The 27,340-nt window shown below is 42.1% G+C and overlaps 2 long non-coding RNA genes across 2 annotated transcripts; one reads left to right on the plus strand and one right to left on the minus strand.

The window, feature by feature from the left end:
- Positions 1-566: 566 nt before the first annotated feature.
- LOC309643412 lies at positions 567-8,512 on the minus strand. The gene is made up of 2 exons (XR_014253726.1): positions 4,209-8,512; positions 567-3,794 (listed from the first exon to the last, which is right to left on the minus strand). It is a non-coding gene; the product is annotated as an uncharacterized lncRNA (long non-coding RNA).
- A 3,573-nt stretch (positions 8,513-12,085) lies between these two features.
- LOC309644371 lies at positions 12,086-26,247 on the plus strand. The gene is made up of 2 exons (XR_014254392.1): positions 12,086-14,286; positions 14,623-26,247. It is a non-coding gene; the product is annotated as an uncharacterized lncRNA (long non-coding RNA).
- The last annotated feature ends 1,093 nt before the right edge of the window (positions 26,248-27,340 follow it).

Genomic DNA, 27,340 nt, shown 5'->3' on the forward strand with positions numbered 1-27,340 from the left:
GTTTGTCTTATTGATTTCACCCTCATTGCTCCCTGGGAATGGTGTTACATACACACAAAGCAAGATCTCACTCACGCAGGTGTGTTGTGAATGATCTTTGAAGCCGGTTCCCACTACCATGTCAAGTGTCTGTTAAGGGAACACAGTAGAGAGGAAGGGAGCCAAGTGTTCGCTGGGGAGCTGGGCCAGCCGGTTTTCATCATGCCAGCTGCCTGGGAAATGCATTCAGACCTGTGCCCGGCGACTCAGCCGTCATTGCACAAGGCACAGGAACACACCCTCGGGGAGAGGCATGCAGTCACAAAGTAGGTACGGTGTGTCTGTCAGGGCCCCCCTCCCCTAAACCAGAGGGAAGTGAGAGGTGACAGACACAAAGATGAGACTCAGAGGCCGTGTGACAACCTCATTCCCCAGAGACTCCTGCAGGCCATCATCGCTCACACTCCTTCCAGCCAGCCCCAGGGCCACCTACTCCAGAGGGGACAGCTAGAGGGCCTTGCTCACTGACTGACTTAACTGTTGGAAATTGCTGCTCAGCAAGTATTCTTTTTCACAATTTTTTTAAAATTGAAGCATAGTTGATTTACAATGTTGTGTTAGTTTCAGGTGTACAGCAAAGTGAATCAGTTATACATATACATATACATATATTTCAGATTCTTTTCTTTTCTTTTTTTGTCCCCACCATGAGGCTTGCAGGCTCTTAGTTCCCTGACCAGGGGTTGAACCCAGCCCGGGCAGTGAAAGCACCGAATCCTAACCACTGCACCACCAAGGAATTCCCAAGATTCTTTTCAATTATAGGCTATTACAAGATATTGAATATAGTTCTCTGTGCTCTACAGTAGGTCCTTGTTGTTTATCTGTTTTATATATAGTAGTATGTATCTGTTAACCCCAAACTCCTAATTTATCTCTCTCTCCACACCCCAATCCCCTTTGGTAACCATAAATTTGTCCTCTATGTCTGTGTGTCTATTTCTGTCTTATAAATAAGTTCATTTGTATCATTTTTTTATATTCCACATATAAGTGATAGCATTTGTCTTTCTCTCTTTGACTTACTTCACTTAATATGATAATCTCTAAATCCATCCATGTTGCTACAAATGGCATTATTTCATTCTTTTTTATGGCTGAGTAATATTCCATTATATATATAGTGTGTATATGTATATACACATAAATATATACATAGTGTGTATATATATACACATAAATATATATATATATAGTGTGTATATATATATATGTATATATGGCACATCTTTATCCATTCACCTGTGGTTGGACATTTAGGTTGCTTCCATATCTTGGCTATCGTAAATAGTGCTGCAATGAACACTGGGGTGCATGTATCTTAGAATTAGATATATGCCCAGGTGTGGGATTGCTGGGTCATATGGTAGCTCTATTTTTAGTTTTTTAAGGGACCTCCATAGTGGCTGTATCAATTTACATTCCCACCAACAGTGTATGAGGGTTCCTTTTTCTCCACACCCTCTCCAGCATTTATTATTTGTAGACTTTTTAATGATGGCCATTCTGACTGGTGTGAGGTGATACCTCATTGTAGTTTTGATTTGCATTTCTCTAATAATTAGCAATATTAAGCATCTTTTCATTTGCCTGTTGGCCATCTGTCAGCAAATACTTTGAATTGACCAGGCTTGGATTTGCCGGTACCCTTTCTTTCACTCCTAGCCTGGCGATCTGAGAGTAACATTAGCAGGAGGCCAATGTAAACACTTCCTACCCACTCCCAGAGCCCCTAAAGAACCCAGGAGCAAATGTGGCTTACACCCAGGAAGTTTATTTAATTAAAGTTTCATAAAAGGAATCCCACTTGGGCATTTAAGTTTCACTTAAAGATCTCCAGTGACTGGTTAGCCTTGGTCCTCTCCCTAGATTTCTCTGTCTTCCAGATTTTATCCTTTCCTATTACCCCCCATCTTGCCCCCAAGCATGGGATGCAGACAACCTACTGCAGTATCATGACAAGTGTCACATGTAGCGAACACAGCAACCAGCCAAGATTCAGGAAGGAGTTTTATTCTGACAGAATAAAAATATTTGGGGTTACACGAGACATGGCCTTGGTATTAGACTTACATTATTGCCATTCCAAAGTAAGTCCGTAGAGAGCTTTTAATGATGAGGGGGAAATGCTCACAATCTAAAGTCAGGAAAGGGGACTTCCCTGGTGGCGCAGTGTTAGGAATCCGTCAGCCAATGCAGGGGACACGGGTTCGACCCCTGGTCCGGGAAGATCCCACACACCACAGAGCAACTAAGCCTGTGCTCCACAACTACTGAGTCCGCATACCGCAACTACTGAAGTCCGCGTGCCTAGAGCCTGTGCTCTGCAACAAGAGAAGCCACCACAAGGAGAAGCCTGCATACCACAGCAAAGAGTAGCCCCCCCTTCTCCGCAACTAGAGAAAAGCCCGCACGCAGCAACGAAGACCCAACGCAGCCAAAAATTAAAAAATAAAGTCAGGAAAGAAAACTATAAGAGAAAAAAAAAAGACTATATGGGAAAAGATTAAAAATTAATGTTTCTTTATATAGCAGGCTTGTGAGTGGTTTTCATTTTCTTCTTTAGTCATTTCTGTATTTTCTATAGTGTGCTTTTTAACCTCATTTTCATGTTTGTCACCTAGACAAGAATTCAGCATCTGTCCCTCAAAAGCCCAAGCTCCTGTCTCCCTCTCTCTGAATCTTCACCCACACACTCTGCACTCCTAACCCCAAATGCCTCTGTCCCTAGGTTCTGCTTCCAGATGTTTGTGCCTAGAATGCACATGCTCACCACACAGAGGGATATATTCGCCTTCCAAAATTTTTTAAATCAGATTTCGGGCTTCTCTTGAGAAATCAGAAGACCTATCATACTGCTCTGGGATTTCCATATGGCAGCAATCACTTGGTGCCATCCACAGCCATCCCCTTTAGATGGGCACTCTTTGCAGTTCACTACATTTCCCAATATAGCCTATGTCTCCCCAACCTGGAGGCTGAGTTTATTTTTCAATAGAATAGTTCTTCTTTTTCCATTCCCATGAGAACAATGAAAGGTAAACCAAGAGGTCCATCTGCATCAAGAAAAAATTAAAGAGAAAATCTTTCTGCATGAAATAAAGGATATTCCTACATGTTTACTAAGCTAACACAGGCCTGTTAATTCATTTAAATCACTTGCTTGCCCTCTGACCCAGATGGTGGCCAAGATGCCTTTCCAGCCTGGGATGCTCATGGTTTCTGGATGTGCTGGGCACTCTCTGGCGTAAGATGAGACTGTAAGAGAGGCTCTCTAACAGACTGGGGGTTGCCAAGGGGGAGGGGGTTGGGGGAGGGACGGAGTGGGAGGTTGGGGTTAGCAGATGTAAGCTATTATATATAGGGTGGATAGACAGTAAGGCCCTACTGTATAGCACAGGGAACTATATTCAATATCCTATGATAAACCATAACGGAAAAGAATATTTTTTAAAAAAGAATGTACAGGGACTTCGCTATGGTCCAGTGGTTAAGACTCCGCCTACGCTCCCAATGCAGGGGACCTGGGTTCAATCCATGATCAGGGAACTAGATCCCACAGGCCACAACTAAAAGATCCTGCGTGCCGCAACTAAGACCCAGCGCAGCCAAATAAATAAATATATATTTTTTTTTAAAAAAAAGAATGCATATATATATATATATATATATAACTGAATCATTTTGCTGTACAGCAGAAATTAACACAACATTGTAAATCACCTATACTTCAATTAAAAAAAGAACAGAGAGGGCTTCCCTGGTGGCGCAGTGGTTGAGAATCTGCCTGCCAATGCAGAGGACATGGGTTCGAGCCCTGGTCTGGGAGGATCCCACATGCCGCGGAGCAGCTGGGCCCGTGTGCCACAATTACTGAGCCTGCGCGTCTGGAGCCTGTGCTCCGCAACAAGAGAGGCCGCGATAGTGAGAGGCCCGCGCACCGCGATGAAGAGTGGCCACCGCTCGCCGCAACTAGAGAAAGCCCTCGCACAGAAACAAAGACCCAACACAAGCAAAAAATAAAATAAATAAATAAAATAAAATAAAATAAATTAAAAAAAAAAAAAGTAAGCTGGTGGGAAAAAAAAAAAAAAAAAAAGAAACGAGGACCCAACACAGCCATAAATAAATAAATTAATTAATTAAAAAAAAAAAAAGAACAGAGAAACACACACAAAAAAGGAAAGAAACTAAAGCCTTATAATTTCTAATTTGTACACAGTTCACTCACTGGCCATTTCTTTATGCTTTTGGAAAGCATATCACAATGTTCCTGTATTACATCGGTCTACATGGTCACCTCTGTAGTGGATGCACCTCCTTGAACCCAGAAATTGTGCCTTTTTCTTTGGTCACCACAGCACCTAGAATAGTGCCAGACACGTAGTAAGTGCTTAAGAATAGTTGCTGAATAAATAACAATGCTTAAGTATAAAAAAAAAAAAAAGAGACAGGCTCTCTGACCCATGTTCTAGCCCCTGATCCCCCACTTCTCCATCAGGCCAGGCTGCAGAGTTGGTATTCAATAATACACCCTGTAGCATGCGAGCCTGACCTTGGGAAAGTCAGAAAAATGAACAGTGCCACTGTGACCCCAGGACAGCAAGCCAGGAAATAGTCATTCCATTGGGCTGCATCTCACCTGCACAATACTTTGGGCTGCAAGCAACTGAAGACCCAACTAAAAGAGACTTAAATAATAAGTTTGTTATGGGAGTTTGCGGGTGGGTAGTTTCCAGAGTTGCTTAATTCTCAGGCTTGTGACCTTAAAGAACCCAAATTCATACAGCCACTATGGAGAACAGTATGGAGATTCCTTAAAAACCTAAAAATACAACTACCATATGACCCAGCAATCCCACTACTGGGCATATACCCAGAGGAAACCATAATTCAGAAAGTCACATGCACCCCAATGCTTACTGCAGCTCTGTTTACAATAGCCAGGACATGGAAGCAACCTAAGTGTCTGTCGACAGATGAATAGATAAAGAAGATGTGGCACATATATACAATGGAATATTACTCAGCCATAAAAGGAAGTGAAATTGAACTATTTGTAGTGAGGTGGATGGACTTAGAGTCTGTCATACAGAGTGAAGTAAGTCGGAAAGAGAAAAACAAATACCATATGCTAACACATATATATGGAATCTAAAAAAAAAAAAGGTTCTGATGAACCTAGGGGCAGGACAGGAGTAAAGATGCAGACGTAGAGAATGGACTTGAGGACATGGGGAGAGGGTAGGGTAAGCTGGAACAAAGTGAGAGAGTTGCGTGGACTTATATACACTACCGAATGTAAAATAGATAGTGGGAAACAGCCGCATCGCACAGGGAGATCAGCTCGGTGCTTTGTGACCACCTAGAGGGGTGGGATAGGGAGTGTGGGAGGGAAACAAGAGGGAGGGGATATGGGGACATATGTATATGTATAGCTGATTCACTTTGTTATAAAGCAGAAACTAACACAATGTTGTAAAGCAATTATACTCCAATAAAGATGTTTAAAAAAAAAAGAAAATTAGAAAAAATGTTCCAAAAGTAAATGGTATCTCATAGGCCCTCATTAAATGGTAGCTATTAATATAATTACTTCAGTTACACAGGGTGATACTTTAAGACAAACATACTTGCCTCCCTGTGACCACCAGTGGGATTAAAAATCACAGGGAGGAGGAGACAGTTTTGTAGGGTTGAAACCCAGTTGCAAAGACACTGGCTTCTCCTTTTGGCAGGCAGCTTTGTGACCCAACCCCAAACAGCAAGTGCCTGTACCTACCCGATTATCTTATTTTTCAATTATTTTCTCAAGCTCTTTCCCCATGACCTGAACCCTTTCGTGCTGGTAAAACCTTTGCTGCTGCAGCTTCAGCTGAGAATTGCAAATGCAAACCCAAATCTTCCCTCTTCTTCCTACTTTCCTTTGGGGATTCAAAAGAAGGGAAGTTTTTGATCACAATTGAAAAATCTTACTCATATTTGAATAAGGCAACATTGTCTTAGTTATTGTCTTATTTGCAATTGTTGCAATAAAATATGAGCCAAAAGATTGTTAAAAATGTTTCTTCTATTCTTCTGATTATAAAAGTAATACACATTCCTTGGAGAAAAAATTAAGAAAATCTGGAAAATCATAAAGAAAATCAAAACCAATTTCAATCTCATTATCTAAATTACATTTCAGTGGGTTTCTCTTTTTTTCCCCCTATATAGGCAATAGGTATAAATTTTTCTACTCTTTTACAAACAAAATCGGGATCATACATATAATTTTAATTCTTATTTTTTCATTTATTATATAATGAACATTTTACCACATTTTTGAAAATGATCTTTGGATATTATCTTAATAGTTATACACTATTTCATTATATGAATGTACCATAATTTACTTAATTAATATCCTCTTGTTGAATATTCGGCTTTCAGGTTTTCACTATTGCAAATAGTACTACAGTGAACACCCTTAAGTAAAGTGTTCTCATATCTGATTATTACATTAGAAATTAGAACAGACTCTTAATAAATGGAATTAATGGGTCAAACAAATGATATGGATATTTTTAAGGCTTTTGATACATATTGCCAAGCTGCTTTCCAGAAATGCTACATTAATTTATGTGCTCATCAAATGTGAATGAAAGTGTTATTCTCATCCAATTTGACCACTGGAACAGTTTGCAGACGTCACAAATGGATAAAAAGCATTTTCACTATTGTGAGAAATACTTAAGCTATAATGGTAGGTGGAGGAAAAAACAGAATACAATTTATAGATAGAGTATATTCCCAAATGTATAGCGATAAATACAATGGTATACTATACAGGTATTTTAAAAATCTACATATATTGATGGTAAATGGTTTTCAAAATATGTGAAGAAAGCAAAGTGCCTACCAGTGTGAGCACTGTGCTGCCGTTTGTATAACAAAAGGGACAGCTACACGTGCATGTATATGTACAGAATATCTCTGGAATTATGTAAAAGAAATTGATAACAGTAGTTGCCTCTGGGGAAGGGAAAGAGGAGAGAGATGGGAGGGAGGCTTATGTTTCACTTTATACCTTTTTGCGTTTGTGTTTAAATTCTTTTCTGTGTATTTTTTTCAAGTTTTTTTTTTTTACTTAGTAGATGCCTTGAAAGTCATTTTACACGATGGTGGTATAAAAATTTTAAATAAATCAATAAAAAAAAAAAGAAAAAAGAATGTATAGGGACTTCCCTGTGGTCCAGTGGTTGAGACTCCGCCCATGCTCCCAATGCAGGGAACCTGGGTTCAATCCATGATCAGGGAACTAGATCCCACAGGCCACAACTAAAAAATCCTGTGTGCCGCAACTAAGACCCAGCGCAGCCAAATACATAAACAAATAAATAAATATTTTTTTTAAAAAAAAGAATGCGCATATATATATATATATATATATATATAAAACTGAATCACTTTGCCGTACAGCAGAAATTAACACAACATTGTAAATCACCTATACTTCAATTAAAAAAAGAACAGAGAAACACACACAAAAAAGGAAAGAAACTAAAGCCTTATAATTTCTAATTTGTACACAGTTCACTCACTGGCCATTTCTTTATGCTTTTGGAAAGCATATCACAATGTTCCTGTATGACATCGGTCTACATGGTCACCTCTGTAGTGGATGCACCTCCTTGAACCCAGAAATTGTGCCTTTTTCTTTGGTCACCACAGCACCTAGAATAGTGCCAGACACGTAGTAAGTGCTTAAGACTATTTGCTGAATAAATAACAATGCTTAAGTATAAAAAAAAAAAGAGACAGGCTCTCTGACCCATGTTCTAGCCCCTGATCCCCCACTTCTCCATCAGGCCAGGCTGCAGAGTTGGTATTCAATAATACACCCTGTAGCATGCGAGCCTGACCTTGGGAAAGTCAGAAAAATGAACAGTGTCACTGTGACCCCAGGACAGCAAGCCAGGAAATAGTCAGCCCATTGGGCTGCATCTCACCTGCACGATACTTTGGGCTGCAAGCAACTGAAGACCCAACTAAAAGAGACTTAAATAATAAGTTTGTTATGGGAGTTTGCGGGTGGGTAGTTTCCAGAGTTGCTTGATTTGCAGGCTTGTGACCTTAAAGAACCCAAATGCTTTCTACCTTTCTGCCAGCCTCAACATGTTGGCAATATCTCTCCTCACAGTTGCAAGTAGGTGGCTGTGATCTCAGAAATCACATGTGTATACAGTAACATCTGTGAAGAAGAGGAGCTTTTCTTCCCATATATTTGTTTTCATGAGGGAAGAAAACCTTTACCAGAAGCATTCCCCTCAGCCTCCCAGAAGCCTTCCCCTAAGGTCCTATTGGCCTAAGCTAATCACTGAAAGGGGAACCACAGTGATTTGTTTGAACCAATCAAGATTCCCCATCTGTGGCTGGAGTCAAAAGCAGCTTCCCTGAGCATATGAGAATGTGAACCACTGCAGCAAGAAAGAATGGGAATGACTGCTGGATGGTATTTTCACCTATGCACTCTTCAAGGCTCACCTCAAGTTCATCTGCCTCTGAAACCCCACCCCAGAAACACCCCCCAGCTCCTTTGAACCAAGAGGGCTGATTGTTTGGATGTCTTCTTTGTAATTGATAACTCAGACTTACGACATTTATTGGATGTGTTTGGCACAAAGAAAAGTCAATTCTCACAGAATGGCAGATGAGTGAATGAATGAATGGTTATATGATTAAGAGGTCTGGAGGGTAATGTGACTGGAGGAAGCCAGCAGGCCAAAGCATTCATTCAGGAAAGAGAGAAAGGATTTAGACTAAACCAGGGATAATAAGGATACAAAAATAGATCACATTTTAGAGAAATTTGATAAGATCCAGTCACTAGTGGAATGGGGGAGGGGAGGGTTTGGGAGGAGTTGGTGATGCCTCAGTTTTCTAGTTTGGACTAATTCTATTCATAGGAGAAGGAAGTCAGGGGGTCCCGGGTCCTTGACTGTACCTTCCTCTTACTGCATTGCTCACTAACGCTTTTGGTACCAGAGGGTACCTTCTGGAGAACAGGGAAAAGAGCCCAGTAATGAGATTAGAGTCAAGATCGTCGCAGAGGGGCAGAGGCGGAGAGAGAACACAGGTGAGGGCTGCCATCTGGATTGTACCCATCACTGAAAACTCCCTGAACGCAAAACACGTGCTCAGGTCCTGTGGAAAGAAGGGACCTCTCAGCTGCTGAGCTGGGTTGCTGCCATATTAACCCTGGTACCCCAGTCAGCATCCAGGCAGAGGATTTAACTTGTAAATGAGCTGCCGTAAGTGCTGAAGGCACATGCTGCTGGGAAGGAGGGAGAGACAGTTCCAAACACTGCGGCAGAAGGTCAGTAAGAAAGAGCCCCAAATTTTTAATTAAATGAAGTCAGATTGACCTGACCACTGTATCTTAAATTTCTCTCAGTTAAAAAAAAGGAACACAGAGCTATTTGGAAGATTATGCACCATGCTTTGAAGTGTAGGAGGCACTGCACCAAAATTATCTCCAGTTGAGTTGAAATGTCTCTAAGAGTAGAAACGTAGACTAGAACCAGCACGTATAATTAGAAAGACCTTCCTCACACTGAATAAAGCCCTCTGTGGGAACCGAAGTTGGTTCCTGGAAGGAGTACATATCAGCCACCCTTCTTGAAACACCTACCATTTGGAAGTGGTGAGTCTTTCCTACTGCCCCTTCCCTTTTCTATTCTCTGGCCTAAACAATCTTTATTCATTTTGCTTTTCTAAACTCATTCCTTTAATAATTTTTGATCATTTCTGTGGCTTGTTTCCTGTTCCTCTTCTGTGGCACCTACAAATTGCTTCAACAGGGTATCAGGAGCCCAAGCCACACCCAATACAAGGAGGAAACTGCCATGCATTTTTCTGCCATTCTGAATTTCTTTTCCCTGAAAACAGGCAAAGGATATAAGCACGCACACCACAAGAGAGGAAATACAAGTGGTCAATAACATATGCCCAACTTCACTAATAAAAGACATGCAAATCAAAATAACAATAGAGCATTTTTCACCTATCTGATAAGCAAAGATAAAAATGATTCTTAACATTCAGTGTTGAGGGATTTTTCAAACTCTACTGTTAGGAATATAATGTGGAATAAACCTTATGAGGGTAGGGCATAACTTGACCGTTGTATGTAATTTAAGACATAATCACGGTCACCCATCTGAATTCTACTTCTGTAAATTTATCCTTCAGAAATGTTAGCGCTAATGTATAAAGATATATGAAAAGAGTAGTAGTATTGTTCATAGTAGGAAAAACATAGAAACAATCTAAACATCCAGTAATAGAGACTGGTTAAGTAAATAATGGTACAGACATACAATGGATTCCTATGTAGCCATTAAAAATAATGATGCTGGGTTGGATTGGGAGTTTGAGATTAGCAGATGCAAACTATTATATATAGAATGCATAAACAATAGGTCCTACTGTGTAGCACAGGAAACTATTTTCAGTATCCTGTGATAAACCATAAAGGAAAAGAATATGAAAAAGAATGTATATATATGTATAACTGAATCACTTTGCTGTATGGCAGAAATTAGCCCAACACTGTAAATCAACTTCAATAAGATAATTTTTTTAAAGAAAGAATGATGCAGATTCTAACCTACAGAGTTGGAATGATGTCTTGTTAAATGAAAACAAACAAAATTTTAAATTATAAGTAAAGCAGGGGTCCATTTTTAATTATCTATGTGTGTATATATGCAGAGCTCTAGAGATATACACTTGCGTACACATAGAAAAAAACACTATAAAACAGTGGTTTTTAAAATGGGTTCCACATAACAGCAGCCTCCGCATCACTAGGGAATTTACAAGAAATGCAAATTCTCAGGCCCAACCCCAGACCAGCTGAATCAGACTCTCTAGGGGTGAGGCCCAGCAATCTGGTTTACAAGCCCTCCAGGTGATTCTAATGCTCACTACAATTTGAGAACCACTGTTCTAGAGAGAGCATTTATCTGGAGGTGGAAAGAGAAAAGACCCAGCTTAGTGGGAAATTTCTGCTTGTTTATTCATTTCTGTACTGTTGAGAAAATTTAATTTTGTTAGCGAGGAATGCTTCTCAAAGTCATGTACACATCTTACTAGGCTGTGCTAACTTATCAGTTGAATCGACTTCTGTGCTCTACCTGAAGAAAACAAAACGTGTAAAAATTCAGATTCGTCTGTACCGCAGAAATTAACACAACATTGTGAATCAACTATACTTCAATAAAATTTTTTTTTAAAATTCAGATGCATGACGCCAATAACATAGGGAAATACTTATATCACTGAATGGTTTCCGACATCACGAGGGTAAAGTAAAATGAACACACACGTCAGGAACTGAACTTGGCTCTGCTGTGTGAGCTGAGGAAAGGGAGCTCAGTCTCTGAGCCTTGGTTTCGCCTCTGTGACTAAGGATGACAATGGCCACCTTGCCTCCTCACAGGTCGCAGGGAGGAGCAGGTGACACATGGAAAGCCCGCTGCTCATTGTCATATATTAGTACCAAGGTTTCTTAAACGTCAAAAGGCCCTCGACAACCTGATCGACTCGCTTGGTTTTACAGAAACATCATCGTTGCATAAAATCATCCCAGAATCATCCTCCTAGTAGAAAGGGTTCTGCCAGACAGCCTTTGACACATACCTGCCCAGATCACTTTTACTACTGAGACCTGTGAAACTTGGACAAGCCAGTGAACGTGTGCAAATGCTTTTCCTTCTGCCATTCTCAAGCCCTCCCGCCCACCCGCCCCAAGCCTGCTTTGTGTTGTGTGTCTCTTTTATGGTCTGTGAAAGGCCTTCTTCTTGTCTCTCTCACCTCCCTGTCCTCAGACAGCAAAGCCGGCTTTTCTGTTTGCACAAAGTGCTTGTTGCTCTCTTGAGCCATGAGAAAACAGGGAACAGAAAAAGAATAATGTGCTGCTTCTTTCTGCTCCAATAGAAGGAGTTATGAAACAGAAGCCTGGGGCCAAAGCAGGCTCACTGTCGTGTGCTTTGACAAAGAAATCATTTCTGTAAGCACAGTCCGCAGGTAGGTGGCAGTAAACTAGCCTGTGCGGCGCAGATCATGTACCTGGGAGGCTCCTGGCCTGTCCATGGGACCCTGGTCTCTGGACCCAGGTAGGTACCAGAGTAGCAGGCAGGACCCTGGTCTTCCATTGAGAAGACCCTCCTCCCTCCCCAGGGAGGAGGGGTGCAGGGGGCTGCCCACAGCTGCATGAGATGGGAGGCCCCTGGGACTGGCCCCAACTCCCCATCCTTCAAGGGTCTCCATTCTGGCCACAAGGAAGCTGTTGGGACAAATACAGGTATATTCTCAGTTTTCCCCACTGAGATACTGAATTGATGGGTCTGGGGAGGAGTTCAGGAATCAGACTTTTTTTTTAACTTCTCTGGTTGTTTCTGATGGGCAGCCAAATTTAGGAAGCTGTTTTAGTGCCATCTAAAATGTTTCCCCGTCTGTGAAACCTTGACTCTCCAGGCAGAACTGGTCTCACCACCCACCCTGGCCTTCTCCCCATTCTTCACACAGGCACCCTAAGGGAGCCCATGCCAATGTGAGACCGAATACTCCCTTGACACGTCTCTCTCACCCTCCAAAGGTGAGTAGGGATCTGGTCAACTGGGTCCAACTCCAAGCTTTGCCACTTACCAGCCCATGGAAACTGACATAAGCGTTTGAAACTGTTTCCTCAGCTGTAAAATGAAAAGCATAATTACGGCAAAGAGTAACTGGGTTGAAAGGGACCAGGTATGGGAAAGCGCTGGGCACTTATCGTAAAGCATCGGCTAAAGCTAACATTGTTATTCATAAGCCTTGGTTCAGAGCTCTCTTCCCAGCTGGTGGTCCTCAAACTGGCTCCTGACCTTTTAGAGACTCCACAATGAGCCGCATCTTTAGTACATATCTAACCATTTTCCTGTGTATGTGTAGGGGGGAGGAGCATCGAGACCCAGCCGGCAGGACCTTGGGTGTAGCTGTGCCCCACTTGGACTAGAGGAACTCCGCTCTGAGCAGTGTCTCCGCCCCGACAAGAGTTCCTTCAGAGACATCGTTCCTATGCTGAAATAAACCAGGTAGAGATGGGTGTCGGGGTGCTGGCTGTGGAAGGATTGATCCCCTATGTTCCAGAAACTCTATCTGTTACTGGTGACATAAGGAAAATTATAAAGGCAAGACTTCTTCACTCGATTTCCAAAAGGAAACCTTTTCCCTTGGCTTGCTACTTCTTGAGCCATCACTGACTTTTCCCATGCAATGTTCCCCAGAACGCTGACGCTCCTCGAAGAGGCTCTAAAAGCCCCTTCAACAGTTTTAAAATGTGCCCCTGTTTCCAATGTGTATACCATTCCCAACTTCCTTCCCCCAACAGCGCTGTAGGGCCTGAAGTTTGGGAACATAACAAAGAGCGTAATTCAAGTCTGCAAACCACTAAGTCCCTACACACTTGCTCTTCTCTCCTCCCCTCCTCTCCTTTTCATTCTTCTTCCCTCCACTCTGACCCCCCTCTGCCAGAAACAGCACTGGAATGAGGGCAGGTATCCTCGTTCTAGTCCTGGCTCTACAGCCAACCAGTGGTGTGATCTCAGCTCAGTTATTTCAGGATCCTGGCCCTCACTGTCCCCATCAGTAAAATGAAGAGGTCCGAATAGACATTGGTCTGTATTTCCTCTAACCTCTGATCTGTCTCTTCTCCATTATGGACATCCATAACAGTCTTTGGCCTTAAAGTCTAAGTAAGACTTGACCATGCCTACCGACTCAGGACAGAAATGAGGAAACCAGGCCAAGGTATCTGTATCTTCCCTGTAACTGATTTTTTAAAAGAGAGGAAACAGCTTGAAGGAATTTCAGGATCTGAACACGCAATGTTGGGTGAGCTGGGGGTGAAGTTTTTTGATGTTTCCAACTATAATTGTGGATTTGTCTCTTCCTTCTTTCCATTCCATCAGCATTTGCTTTATGTATTTTGAAGTTCTTTCATTAGGTGCATATATGTTTAGAGTTGTTATGTTTTCTTAATGAATTGACCCTTTTATCGCTATGTATTATCCTGCTTTTTAACTGGTAATAATCCTTGTTCTGAAGTCTACTTTGTCCAATATTCATATAGCCATTCTACCTTTTTAAAAATCACTGCTTACATGATATATCTCTTTCCATCTTTTTACTTTTAACCTGTCTATGTCTTTGCATTTAAAATAGGTTTTTTGGGGCTTCCCTGGTGGCGCAGTGGTTGAGAATCTGCCTGCCAATGCAGGGCACACGGGTTCGAGTCCTTGTCTAGGAAGATCCCACATGCCACGGAGCAACTAGGCCCGTGAGCCACAATTACTGAGCCTGCGCATCTGGAGCCTGTGCTCCGCAACAAGAGAGGCCGCGAGAGTGAGAAGCCCGCGCACCGTGATGAAGAGTGGCCCCCGCTTGCCACAATTAGAGAAAGCCCTCGCACAGAAACGAAGACCCAACACAGCCATAAATAAATAAATAAATAAATAAAAATTAAAAAAAAATAAAATAAAATAAAATAAAATAAAATAGGTTTTTTATGGAAAATATAATCAGGCCTTCTTCTTTTTTCCCAATCTGACAACCTCTGCCTTTTATTTGGAGTATTTAGATATTTAATATAACTATAAATATGATTGGATCTTAATCTACCATTTGATCATTTGTCCCATCTTCATTTTTTTCCCTCTTTTCCTGCCTTCTTTTGTATTAATGAGAACTTTTAATATCATTCTAGTTTAGCTCTACCACTGGCTTAATAATTATACCTCTTTATTTTGCTTTTTAGTGATTGTACTACGGTTTACAATATACAGTTTACCATCAAATATTATTATACCACTTCAAGTATAGTAGTAGAACGTTGCAACAGTATACCGTCATTCCTACTGCTCATCCTTCATGCTATTTTTGACTAATATTTTGCTTCTACATATGTGCTAAACCCCAAGCAGATTTCCTTTTCCTCTCCTGGCAACAGATGGCTTTGACTTCTACCTCTAGACCAGCACTAGCAGATTTTGCCTACAACTGGGGCACTGCAGAGTTTCCTTCCTCTCCTCACTCCAGAAGCATGTGGCTTTTGCATCATATGAAAGAAGAATCTGGGGAACAAGTGGGGTCCTACGCCTCTGCAACGCAGAGAGGAGGGCTCTTTCAGGTCTCCTGCCCCACCCCCAGTCTTCTCCAGGAGAACTTGGTAGAAGCTAGGGCAAAACAACTGGCAAGGAAGTGTGGGCTCCCCTTGGGTCTGGGGCTTTCCAGGGATTCTAAATTGTCGTACTAGAGCCAGAGCTGGCTCTTAAGAATTCATTAAAATTTCAGCTGTTTTCTTCTTACCTGTCGGCTCTTGTGGCGACTTCTTTCCTCCATACTCTGACAAAGGTGAAAGAGTTCATCTGTCCTGTCTCTCCTCAGAATAGCTTCTCACCACATTGGAATTTAGTTAACTTGGTTTATTTAAGACCTCAGTTCTTTAATGGATACAAAAACAATTAATGACTTTCTAAAATCTTTATCCAGCTTTTTCTCATTACTAGTGTGTGCACAACAAGCTCTTGTGGCTTTTTATGTTCTAAAAAGAAGCGAAATTTTTATGTAATGTCTTCATTGAAATAGAATTTAGGAATTACCATAAGGTGAAACATGTTAGACACAGCCCTGCTTCCATCCAAATGTTCCACTTCTATCTCTCCCTGAGAAATCTAGTACTTTGTTCTAATACTTCTTGCTTCAAATCTTAAGCAGTGTTTTCTAAACATCATTCAACAATTTTCAATATTCTTTTCGTGAAAGATGAATGCATCTTAGTTTTTTGCCGTATTGTTTTCTGTGTGTTTCAGCCAGGAAGTCAGGATGTGTTTCTCCAATAGTGTATGGCTTTTTGTCTTTTCCTATTGCATAAGAAACCTCAAGAGACTTTAAACTGTATTATTACGTTTAATAAAATTTCCTTACAAATAGGACTGATTTTTCTTGACTTGAAACATTTCTGAAAAACTGTAGAGACCCGCCTTCATGTTTTCTGTGCTCAGTTTTAAATACATTGCTAAATGTGACGGCTTTATATCACCCTTAGCTATTACCTCAAAACATGCCGTAAACTTAGAGGGAAGGTCCCCTTAAAGATTGTGGATGTAAATTCGTAGTTCAAATAGTCTTCTTTACCAATTTTTTCCTTTGTTACCGACTTCTTGTCAGATATTGTTGGATTACCATTGTTTTTGTTTTGTAACATGATATAGTTCATTCTGGAAGTAGAAGTGTTTCCCTACTATTTTTTGGTTCTTTGCTTGTGTTTAAATTTTAGCATTATTTTCAACCTGTGGTCTCATTTTTAAGCCATTTGTCCACTTTGTTAGGATTATTTTAAAATCCTTAAATCCATTCATGTTCATTGCAGTTTGTTTCAATATGCTAAAAATGAGCAAATGAAAGCCTGGGGATGCCACATCAGCCTCTGCATGACTGTAACCCCCATTCCACCCTTAAGATACCTCCCATGCCAGGCATGCAGGTGCTAGTTTCCATTAAATACAAGTATACTTAATTTCTTTCTTATTCCTTGGATTAGAAAGTAAATATAAACAGAAGCCTTAGTATGTTCTTCCTGCTCCCCAGTGGGTCATCCTTGAGGATCTCACACCCTAACTTGGAAAACATTAGGGTAAAATACATAATGCGTGCCTCACACATAGTGGGTGCCTAGTTAATGCAAATTCTCTTCCCTGGGGGAACGTGCTTGGAAAAAGACACTTGGGATGTCATCCCATCCTCAGCTCTCTGGTGAATCTTGGAGGTTTATCTCTATAGGCAGGACTCAGGGAAGAACAAGGCAGGGGATCAAGTGAAGGGGGCTCTTGAAGACTCACCCCTGAGCCCGGGCACGGCTTGCATGAGACCAGAGCCTGAGGTTAAGGGATGAGAGTCACTGAGTCACCACGTTGGGGTCTTCACCAAGGCCATAATCGTGGGGATGGCCCTCAGCAGAAAGAGCTCACCCAGATGTCTCGAAGGCAGGCTTTCCAGAAACGGAGGGAAGACGCTGATGAGAGAGCCCAGGTCCCGTCCAGGATATCTGGCCCGCTGAACAGCTGCTTTTAGCTGACAGGAGCCACATAGGTCCCTGCAGACAGGCGCCTCTATCAGATTCCCAGCAACAGACAATGTCCCTGACTTTAAAATGCAGCTCTTCTCTTTTCTAAGTGTTCTCTTAAAAACAAAGTAGATGGAGACTGCAGCCACAGTCACCAGCCTGAGGCTTCTGCATCCCTAGATGTGACCATGAATACCGCTCGTCTTGCCTGCTGCTTCTGGGATCTGGACAAACCCCAGAGGCCTCCTTCTCAAACTGCATCCTCCTCCCTACAGAGGAGCTGGAAACCAGCCCTGTGGCTCCTCCGATGGGCAGCGTGACAAGGGGTCTCTGTGCCCACACAGGAGCAGCTCTGTGTGTCCAGCTGCCAGCCCATGGCCTTTGATAAAGCCACACAGGGAAAGCCTCTTGCGCAGCAAGCGTGGCTGGCAGAGCATTTACTGGCCTGTAGCAGTCCTGTGATGGTAAGTCACTGCCCCTCCCGCCAACCCACTTCAGAAGCACAACTTAAATAACGGCTTTCATGTTAAGGTCTGAAGTGAGCCAAGGTTTGGGAAGCTCCGGCTTTTAAGATGTGGCTTTCCTCCTGTTTTGAATGGTCTCCTTTGACTAACCCTAAACCAAGCTATCAATCAACAAAAAATCATTGAGCACTTGCTACTTTTCATTTCACTGCCACGAACATTTTTTTTAACATGCTCACTTGTACCCAGCTGCAAGAAAAGCTTCAAATAAAGAGAGACAAGGTAGAAAATAGAGGCCTGGTCCTGGGGATGTAATGTACAGCATGGTGAATATGGTTCACGTACTGGATATTTGAAAGTTGCTAAGAGCTAGATCTTGAAAGTTCTCATCACAAGAGAAAAAAAATTGTAACTATGTGTGGTGTTGGATGTTAACTAAACTTACGCAGGCCCCTTTTATCCATGGAAGACACGCTCCAAAACCCCAGTGGATGCCTGAAACCACGGATAGTACTGAACCCAATATGTACTTATGTTTTTTTCCTGTACATACATACCTGTGATAAAGTTTACTTTGCAAATTAGGCACAGTAAGAGATTAACAATAATAACTAATAATAAAATAGAACAATTATAACAATATACTGTAATAAAAATTATGTGAATGTGGTCCCTCTCTCTCTCTTAAAATATCTTGTACAAATTTAATGCCTTTTCCATCTTAACTAAGCACTTGTGCACTATGGCTGTAACGTTTGCAGTTTGAGGTGCAACCAAAAAACCAGCATGAATTTCTTTCTCCTTGTTCACAGTTTCACAGATAGAAGATCCATTCTTACCATAGATCTTAGCAACCTCAGTGGACGATTTTTTTTTCTTTCCTGATTAAGTTGAGAACTTTCACCTTTTCTCTTAAATGAAGCACTTTACGCCTTCTCTTTGGCATTTCCAAATTGCCAGCATCACTACTCTTGCCCTTTGGGGCCATTATTAAATAAAATCAGGGTTACTTTAACACAAGCATTGAAATACTGCAACAGTCAATCTGATCTGGTGACCAAGATGGCTACTAAGTGACAAACAGGCAGGATATGCTGGCCAAAGGGATAACCCACGGCCCAGGATGGCACAAGATTTCATCACACTACTCAGAACAGTGCACAATTTAAAAGTTATGAACTGTTTATTTCTGGAATTTTCTATTTAATACTTTCGGACCATGGTTGACGAAGGGTAACTGAGACCAGGTATCTTTCTGTGGAAAGCGAAACTGCAGATAAGGGTCATCTCACAACAGACACATATAACAAATCATTATGTTGTATACTAATACAATGTTATATGTCACTTACATCTCAATGTTTTAAATTTTAAAATTTTAATAAAATTTTTAAAATTAAGAAAAGAACAGCCTGGGACTCCAGAGACAGAAGAGACTGTAGCTTAACTTCTGTTTTAAAGATGACAAAACAGAGGTCCAAAAGGTTTACTAATATGCCCAAGGGCCTCCAGCGAGTCCCAGTTAATAAATAGCATTAGAAGTTGAAACCCAGTCTCTCAGAGTGAGGAGGGACCTCTTAGTATGTTTCATCCAGCTGGACCTCAACTTAAGTTTGCTGATTCCTGGCTCCTTCCCCAAGATATGCTGCTGCAGGGGGTCTAGGGAAGGCCCAGGGACCTTCATTTTTAACAACCTTCCTCAACCATACCCACCGCTCCACACACACACAGCCGATTCTGATGCAAATGGCATCGGTCATTGATCAAGTCCAAATGTCCAGTAAATGTCAAATTTCCAGGGAGCCATGCCACCTGAGTTGAAGCAAGCCCAGTGATAAGACAATACACACTTCCTGAGAGGCCAGCAAATTTCGCTGCTGGATGGCTCTTAGCATTAGAAAGTTCTTCCTTATATAACAGTGCTTCAGGGAAGTGCTTTCAGGTCCTGAGAAGACATGTGCTCAGGTGAGCCTAGGTGATGAAGGTGTAGTGTAAGGCCACATGCAGAAGAGAGGAGGCAGGGCTTCCAAGACAGGACTTGGGGCCCAGATTGCAGGGGTCCATCATGGGGAACTAAAATAAGGGCCAATTGTCTCTCAGGTCCAATAAGCACTCCCAGAGATCCAATGGGTTGTCTACCCGCAAAAGCGGACATTGGTTCTTCCCAGAGAGAAAACGGGTTAATTTATCATCATCCATGACTAATATGCATATAATTTATAAATAAGTGTGCATTTTTTGGAAAGATGCTGGAAATAGTTTACTGATACACATGAAAAACTTTTAAAATTTGGAGAGTAGAGCTTTAGAGCAGTAATAAATGAAGCTAATCCCTCTTTCACGTGGTACTTCTTAACATTTCAAGACAGCTAGTCTGGTCTTCCTAAGTCATCTTTTCTTCAGGAGAAGCACCCTCGGGTATTTCAGTCAGGCCGGCTGCAAGACCCTTCACTAGCCCTGGCTGTGTTTCTTAGATAGTATATGGCTAAGATCCAGGGCAACTCACCTCCATCACGAGCTCTTAAAGAAAGTCTGCAGAGCAGCATGCCAGGAACAGTCATGCTCTTTAAGAATTCATTCAAAATATGTCTACTGAGTACCTACCATATACAGTCACTGTTTTAGCACTGGAGATACAATGATTAAGAGAAGACAGAACCTACTAGAGAATGGACTTGAGGATACGGGGAGGGGGAAGGGTAAGCTGTGACAAAGTGAGAGAGTGGCATGGACATATATACACTACTAAACGTAAAATAGATAGCTAGTGGGAAGCAGCCGCATAGCACAGGGAGATCAGCTCGGTGCTTTGTGATCACCTAGAGGGGTGGGATGGCGAGGGTGGGAGGGAGGGAGACGCAAGAGGGAAGAGATATGGGAACATATGTATATGTATAACTGATTCACTTTGTTATAAAGCAGAAACTAACACACCATTGTAAAGCAATTATACTCCAATAAAGATGTTAAAAAAAGAAAGAGAGAAGACAGAAAAAGTCTTTGCTCTCATGAGCTTACATTCTAGTAGAAGAAACAGGCAATAAGCCATAAACATACAAGATAACGTTTATACAATGTAAGTGCTATGAGAAAAATAATGCAGGATCAGAGGACGGTGAGCCATGGAGATGGGTGACTATCTTAGATAGGAAGGTCAGAGAAGGTTCCACTGATAAGTTAATTCTTAAGACCTGAATGAAGTGAGGGCAACAGACGTGAGACAATATGGGGCAAGTGTATTCCAGATAGAAAACACAACCCGCGCAAAGACCCCACAGAAGGAAGGCCTGGGTTTGAAGAGAACAATGAGGTCAGTGGGTCAGAGGGCGGAGAGGGAAAGGAGATCAGATCAGAGAAGCTTGGGGCTTCCCTGGTGGTCCAGTAGTTTAGAATCTGTTTTGCAATGCAGGGGACGCCAGTTCGATCCCTGGTTGGGGAACTAAGATCCCACATGCTGCAGGGCAACTAAGCCCACGTGCCACAACTAGAGAGCCCGTGTGCCACAACTAGAGCCCACGCACTCTGGAGCCCACGAGCCACAACTAGAGAGCCTGTGCACTGCAACGAAAGATCCCTCGTGCTCCAACTAAGACCTGAAGCAGTCCCAAAATTAATTAATTAGAAAAAATCAGAGAGACTTGGGGGTCGGATTAGGTAAGGTCGGTGAAATGAGGTAAGGAGTTTGGATATTATTTCAAGTGTGATGGGAAGGCACTGGAGAATTTTGAGCAGAGGAATGTGGTATATTTTAAAGTAGAATTTACATTTTAAAAGATAATTCTTAGTTAATACATGGACCACAGAGGAGCAAGAATGCAAGAAGAGAGACATGTAGAGAGGCTATTGCAATTGTCTAAGCAAGAATCGTGTTGCCTTGGACCAAGATGGGATTGGTGGAAGCGGTGGGAAGTGGTCAGGTTAGGGATGAATATTTTAGGGTCAGCAGCACTTGCCAATAGTTTGGATTGTGTGTATGAGGAAAAGAGAGGAATCAGGGATGGTTAACTTGCCTGAGCCAGTGAATAGCAGAATAGTGAATAATGACTAGCACAGTCATTTCCTGAGATGGGGATGACTAGGGGAGGAATGGGCTGGGAGAACAGTTTTAGACATGTTAAGCTTGAGACTTCCTTAGTTGTTGAGTAGATAATTGTATATATGAGTCTGTTGTTCAGGAGTGAGGTCATACTGGAAATATAAATTTGTGAGTCATCAACACAAAGATGGGACTTAACACCATGAGACTAGTAAAATCACCCTGGAAGTAAATAAATAGGCCAAGAACTGAATCCCAAGATCTCCAACATCCAGAGGTCTGAAAGATGGTGAACCAGCAAAGGAGACTAAAAAGAAGCTTCCAGCAAGGAAGGAGGAAAGCCAGGAGAGGGTAGTACAAAACTGCTTCAAGAAGGAAAGAGTGATTAACTATGTCCAAAAATGCCAAGGAGCTAGTCAAATGTGGACTAAAAAATTAAACTTAGGTTTTGGCAGAATGGAAGTGATGTTGAAAAGAGTCTTTTCAGTCGAGTTATGAGGGTAAAAGTTGGATTAAAGTGGACTGGGGTGAAAAAGAGAGGTGAGAAAGTATACAGGATAAACAGCTTTGAGACATTGTGTCAAAAAGGAGGATGGGGGCTTCCCTGGTGGGGCAGTGGTTAAGAATCCGCCTGCCAATGCAGGAGACACGGGTTCAAGCCCTGGTCCAGGAAGATCCCACATGCTGCAGAGTAACTAAGCCCGTGTGCCACAACTACTGAAGCCCACGCACCTAGAGCCCATGATCTGCAACAAGAGAAGCCACCGCAATGAGAAGCCCACGCACCGCAACTAGAGAAAGTCCACGCACAGCAATGAAGACCAAACGCAGCCAAAAATAAAATAAATAAATAAATAAAATTTTAAAAATTAAAAAAAAAAAGGTGGAGAGGGGGTAACAGCAAGAAGGGATTTGAAGACTATGGAAGATTTTTTTTCATTTGGGAGATATTCTGGTATGTTTATTTGCTGATAAGAATAATCCAGTAGAGAGGGTAACATTTTAATGACAGCGGAGAGAGAAGTGACAATCACAGTAGGCCAGAGGGGATGGGCTCCAGAACATGAGTGAAGCTGGCCTAGATAGGAGACAGAGATAATTCCTCTACTGCACCAGAAGCAAAGCAGAGTATATGGGGTCAGATGCTGGTAGACTGGTTGATTTGACAATGGGAAGATTAACTACTGTTCTTTTTCATCACGGAAATAGAGATGAGGTTGCCAGCTGAGGATAAGAAAGGGGGAGGGAGGGATGTCGTACTTTATGGAGACAGTGAGGTGTGCAAAAGTCCTCTTGGAGATCAAACAAATGAATTAAGAAAACTGGCAGGACATCTGGGTAGTGAGCACTAAGAGACCTCTTGAGATTTCTGGTCATATATGTAAAGCAAGAACATTCAGCGTGGCAGTGGGACTTTTCTTCAGCCATATCTGCAGCTTGGAAGTAGAGTAGGCAGAGAGATGAGTTTATCCAGGGTTGTGTTTTGCCTGGAAAGTACTAGGGAGCGAGTGAAAACCAAAGAATTGTGTTTGCAAGAGTCTGGACCTTGAAATGTATCTTGGATAAGGAAGTAAATGAGACTATGAGGAGGAAGATTGATAGCATAAAAGTCAACAGATCGGAGGTTTCTATGGAATTGAAGAATCATTGACACTGGGGTAATCGGGTAAAAAATCTGGAAAGATAGGTGGCCATGGAAACCAGAGAGTAGGATGCTGAAGTCTAGATTTTAGGAGATGGTCCAGTTACTGGTGATGAGGTTTCAGGTAGGGCCATGGAAAGAAATTGAGAGGCCAGGGGTGAGATGAATCATCTATGTAGACGTTGAAGTCACCCAGAATGCTGATGGGAGCAGTGCTGGAGAGGAAGACAGGGAACAAGCTGCTAAAATCCTAGTGAAGAAGATGTGAAGGTGACTTTAAGAAGGAGAGATAGCCTGTGGTAGAGTCTGATGGCGCATGCTTCACAGAAACTGGGGGTTTTGAGGAAGGAAGAGGGAGAAACTGCCTGGAGTGCCACGAGGGGCAAAGGCCATACTACCCGGCCTTTTGTACCTTGAGAAAGACACGAAAAGAACACTGTGAAAACACAGCCAGGTTTCCATTAAGCAACATCAGTCAAAGCAGAGTTTGAAAACCCAGGCAATTTTTCTGGTGACAAACTGAGTTCCAGAAGGCCCAGTAGGAGGACTGGGGGCAGAGACAGGTGGGAGGTTGATCAGATTGGGAGTATACAGAGCTGCCTTGTGGAAGCAGGGTTTCTGGGTGGGGATACCCTGGGAGTCTTGGACTTCTGTGGGGACTGCCATAAATAGGGAGGCAGGTTGATGGGACTGATGCTGATAGCTCTGAGGGAAGGAGAGCCTCCATCGTGGGACTGGTTTCCCACAGACTTTGCAGTAGCCAAGCAGGCTTGTTAGGTGGTGGGGAATGGTGGTCTTCCCACTTACCAGGAATGCGCCATTCTGTCAGACTTCCTCAAATCACCTTATTTAATAAGACTTTTCCCCAAGCTCCAACTGGTCTCCTTGTGAGCTGGACAGGACTGTGTACAGCTATAAGCCTAAGGCCCAGTTTTAAAACAAAATGGAGCTGCCTCCCAAGACCTGCATCTTAAGCTCAGTCCCTTCCAGAGAGAAAGAGAGGAAAACAGAGGGCTCTCTCTTAAGGTCAAAGTAGAACTGATCCACCTCAGGCTTCCCAGCTTCCCAGGCTGGCAGCAGCTGCTGGAGCATCTTTGTATGCAGACCCCACAAGAGAAAAACAAGCCTCATCCAAAGAGAGGCCAAGGCCGTAGCAGGAAGGCCCTGTAAGTTCCTTGCCCTTGATCCACATCCCAGGGGGAACGCCTGCAGTGGGAGAGGAAAACTTGAGCATGCCCTAGAGGATGAAGGCATTCCCTTGTCTCACTTACTTAAAACCCAGGCCCCTGGAACAAAATACAATGTCCAGGTGCAGAGGACAGTGGGTTATATAATAGCTGCTGCTGTCAGTTCAGCCCAAGATTAGGAACTGTAGGTATCTCAGTTGCCAAACTCGAATGTGCAAGAACTATCCCTTTCTTTATTTTATTTATTTATTTACTTTTTAGTTTTATTGGAGTAGAGTTGATTTAGAATGTTGTGTTAGTTTCAGACGTACAGTAAGAGATTCAGTTATACATATACTATAACTCTGTAACTGATTCCTTGCCTCCTTCCCAACAGGATGGCAAGAAATTTAGCTTGGTTATCCCTGGTGCAGTCTTCCCCAGGATTATGTCAGAGTTTCAGGATTTTATGCAATCGGTGCCGTGGTATCTCTGAGGTAGGAGTGAAGGGTCCCATTGGTCATCAGCCATCTGTCCCCACAGGTTTCCCCTGAAAGGTTCACTGCCCCCTGTTCCCAGGGTCCTTTGGATCCAGGGACTCCCTGCTGGGACCGTGCCACACACAAGACAAAAGATCCTTTTTTTGAGGCCACCTAAAGGCCCGTGTGCCTGGAGTCCCCACACAGTCATTCTCTAGGATCTGGACATTTCCTGGTTGACTGGGGTGAAGAGAGAGACCCAGCTCCAACTTCTCTCTCTATCTTCTGCCCCCTGTCAGTTTGGAAAAGTCTCTAGCTTGGGAGAGGAGAGCAATTTCCCATGACTCTGCCCTGAATCCTCCTTCTTCCTTTGAACTCCTTAGACTGAGTTCTCCTAAAGGATTAGGTTTTCTGGAAAATTGCTTGCCTAAATGTAAATAAGAGAAAGGGGAATGTGCAGGGTGACAAAAATATATCAATATCTGAAAATATTATCCTACTACTATCCACTACATTAGATAGCTTATATTGAACCTGATGTTGTCAAAATCCCTCAGATCTTTTCCCACTGCACTGTTGCTAAGAGTTACCTCCTACATCATTCTGATTTTTTTTAATGAAGTGACTAGCTTAACATTTTACCCTAGTAAATTACATCCTATTACTTTCAGTCAATTACTATTAAGATGGACTTTAAGCTTAATTCTGTGACCCAACATATTATAGTATATAAACCACCATTCTCTTCTACTGCTTCTATTCTAAGATGCAGAATTTTTCACATTTTAATATTATGGAAATCAAGATGTATCTTACAATCAATGTCAAAAGAAACTTAACCAGCCACCAGGCACAGAAATAAATTAAAATGCTGTTGTTATTAGCCTTCCATGTGGGAAATAATCCATTCATAGAAGTATTTGTTCATCTGATTCTTGTTTCAGTTGAATATTTACATTTTTAGTGCCATTCACTCTTTTAACTTAAATTGGCATCCCTAATTCCCAATTTAAATACCTTTGAAAAAAAGATTACATTATGATAAGTTCCGAAGCAGAAAGCTGTGTTACACAGAACTTTTCCTGTCACATACAGAGCAGCTCAGTTAAAGAGTCCCTCAGAATCGATTCTAGAATTTTCAAAACTAGGAGAGATTGGAGGGGTCGAGTCACGCCTGTTGTGGAGAATTATCTGTGCTGAACATCTATCTGTCAAACGCTCCCAGCTGATTTTCAAAAGACATTTTTAATTTCCAATAATATTAACTCAACAAAACAGAGTTTAACTCAATTAGGCAAGTTAACTCACAGGCAGGTATTCTTTGCTGCCCCTCACATTTATTTTCTTAGTCCTCAAGGTCCAAGATCTCCAATCATGAAGAACAACCACCACCAGCACCTCGAGGGTACATTCTGTTTGGCCTTAAACAATTATGGTGCCCCATCCCCAGACAGAGATTGTTTTCAGAATGGGCTGGTGACCCTGTTCTTGCAATGAGAAAGGAAAAAAGCTATGGGGCTTCTAGGAAGATTCCTCCTTCCTAAGAAAAAGACTGAGACAGCCCCTTTCTTTCTGGACATTGCTGTTTCTGGATGCAATGCTGGAACTGCTCCATCCAGCAGCCTGAAGGGGGCGCCAGTCCAGTCAGAAAGGCAGAGCAGAAAAATGGACACAAGCTGCGACCTTGATGACGTTGCTGACTAGCTGAATCAACCAGCCCTGAAGCTTGTTTGACCTCAGAACTTCCAAATATGTAAGATAATAAATTTCCTGATTGCTTAAGCTGGGGAGTGGGGAGAGGGAGGGAGTCTGTCACTGTGACTACTGTCCATGGATAAGAGCGATTTAGAAGAATCATTAAATTCTGAATGGAACATAATGTTTTGATTTTCAAAAATCTGTTATCAAATTAATGATGTGGCTCCTACTTGGTGGTGTCTTAGAATCAAGGAAATACAGCATACTAGAAGCTCAGAACGAGAAGATGCATTTTTGGAAGGATGTCAATTCCTTTAAAATAATTTGTAAGTTTGTTTTGACACCAGTTGAAATGCAAACGGAATTTTCTTGAAACTTGACGTCATGATTTGGAAGTTCAGTTGGAAAATAACAGAGATAAATAACAAAGAAATATTTGAAAATGAGATTCTTTTAGTACTGGCCCTATCAGGTATTAAAATAGGCCACAAAACTAAAAGATTGAAAACAATGTGGATGGTAGAGAAATAAATCAGCAAAACAGAGTAGAAACGTCCAGAAACAGACCCAGGTACATAAAAAATTAGATGTGAGAGTAAATCATCTCAAGGAAATGGTATGAGGCACCTGGATAAACCACTGGGGGAGAGGGAAGAACCAGCCCCATACC

The sequence above is a fragment of the Balaenoptera physalus genome (genome assembly GCF_965194825.1).
Source record: "Balaenoptera physalus genome assembly, chromosome: 15".
NCBI lineage: Eukaryota > Metazoa > Chordata > Mammalia > Artiodactyla > Balaenopteridae > Balaenoptera > Balaenoptera physalus.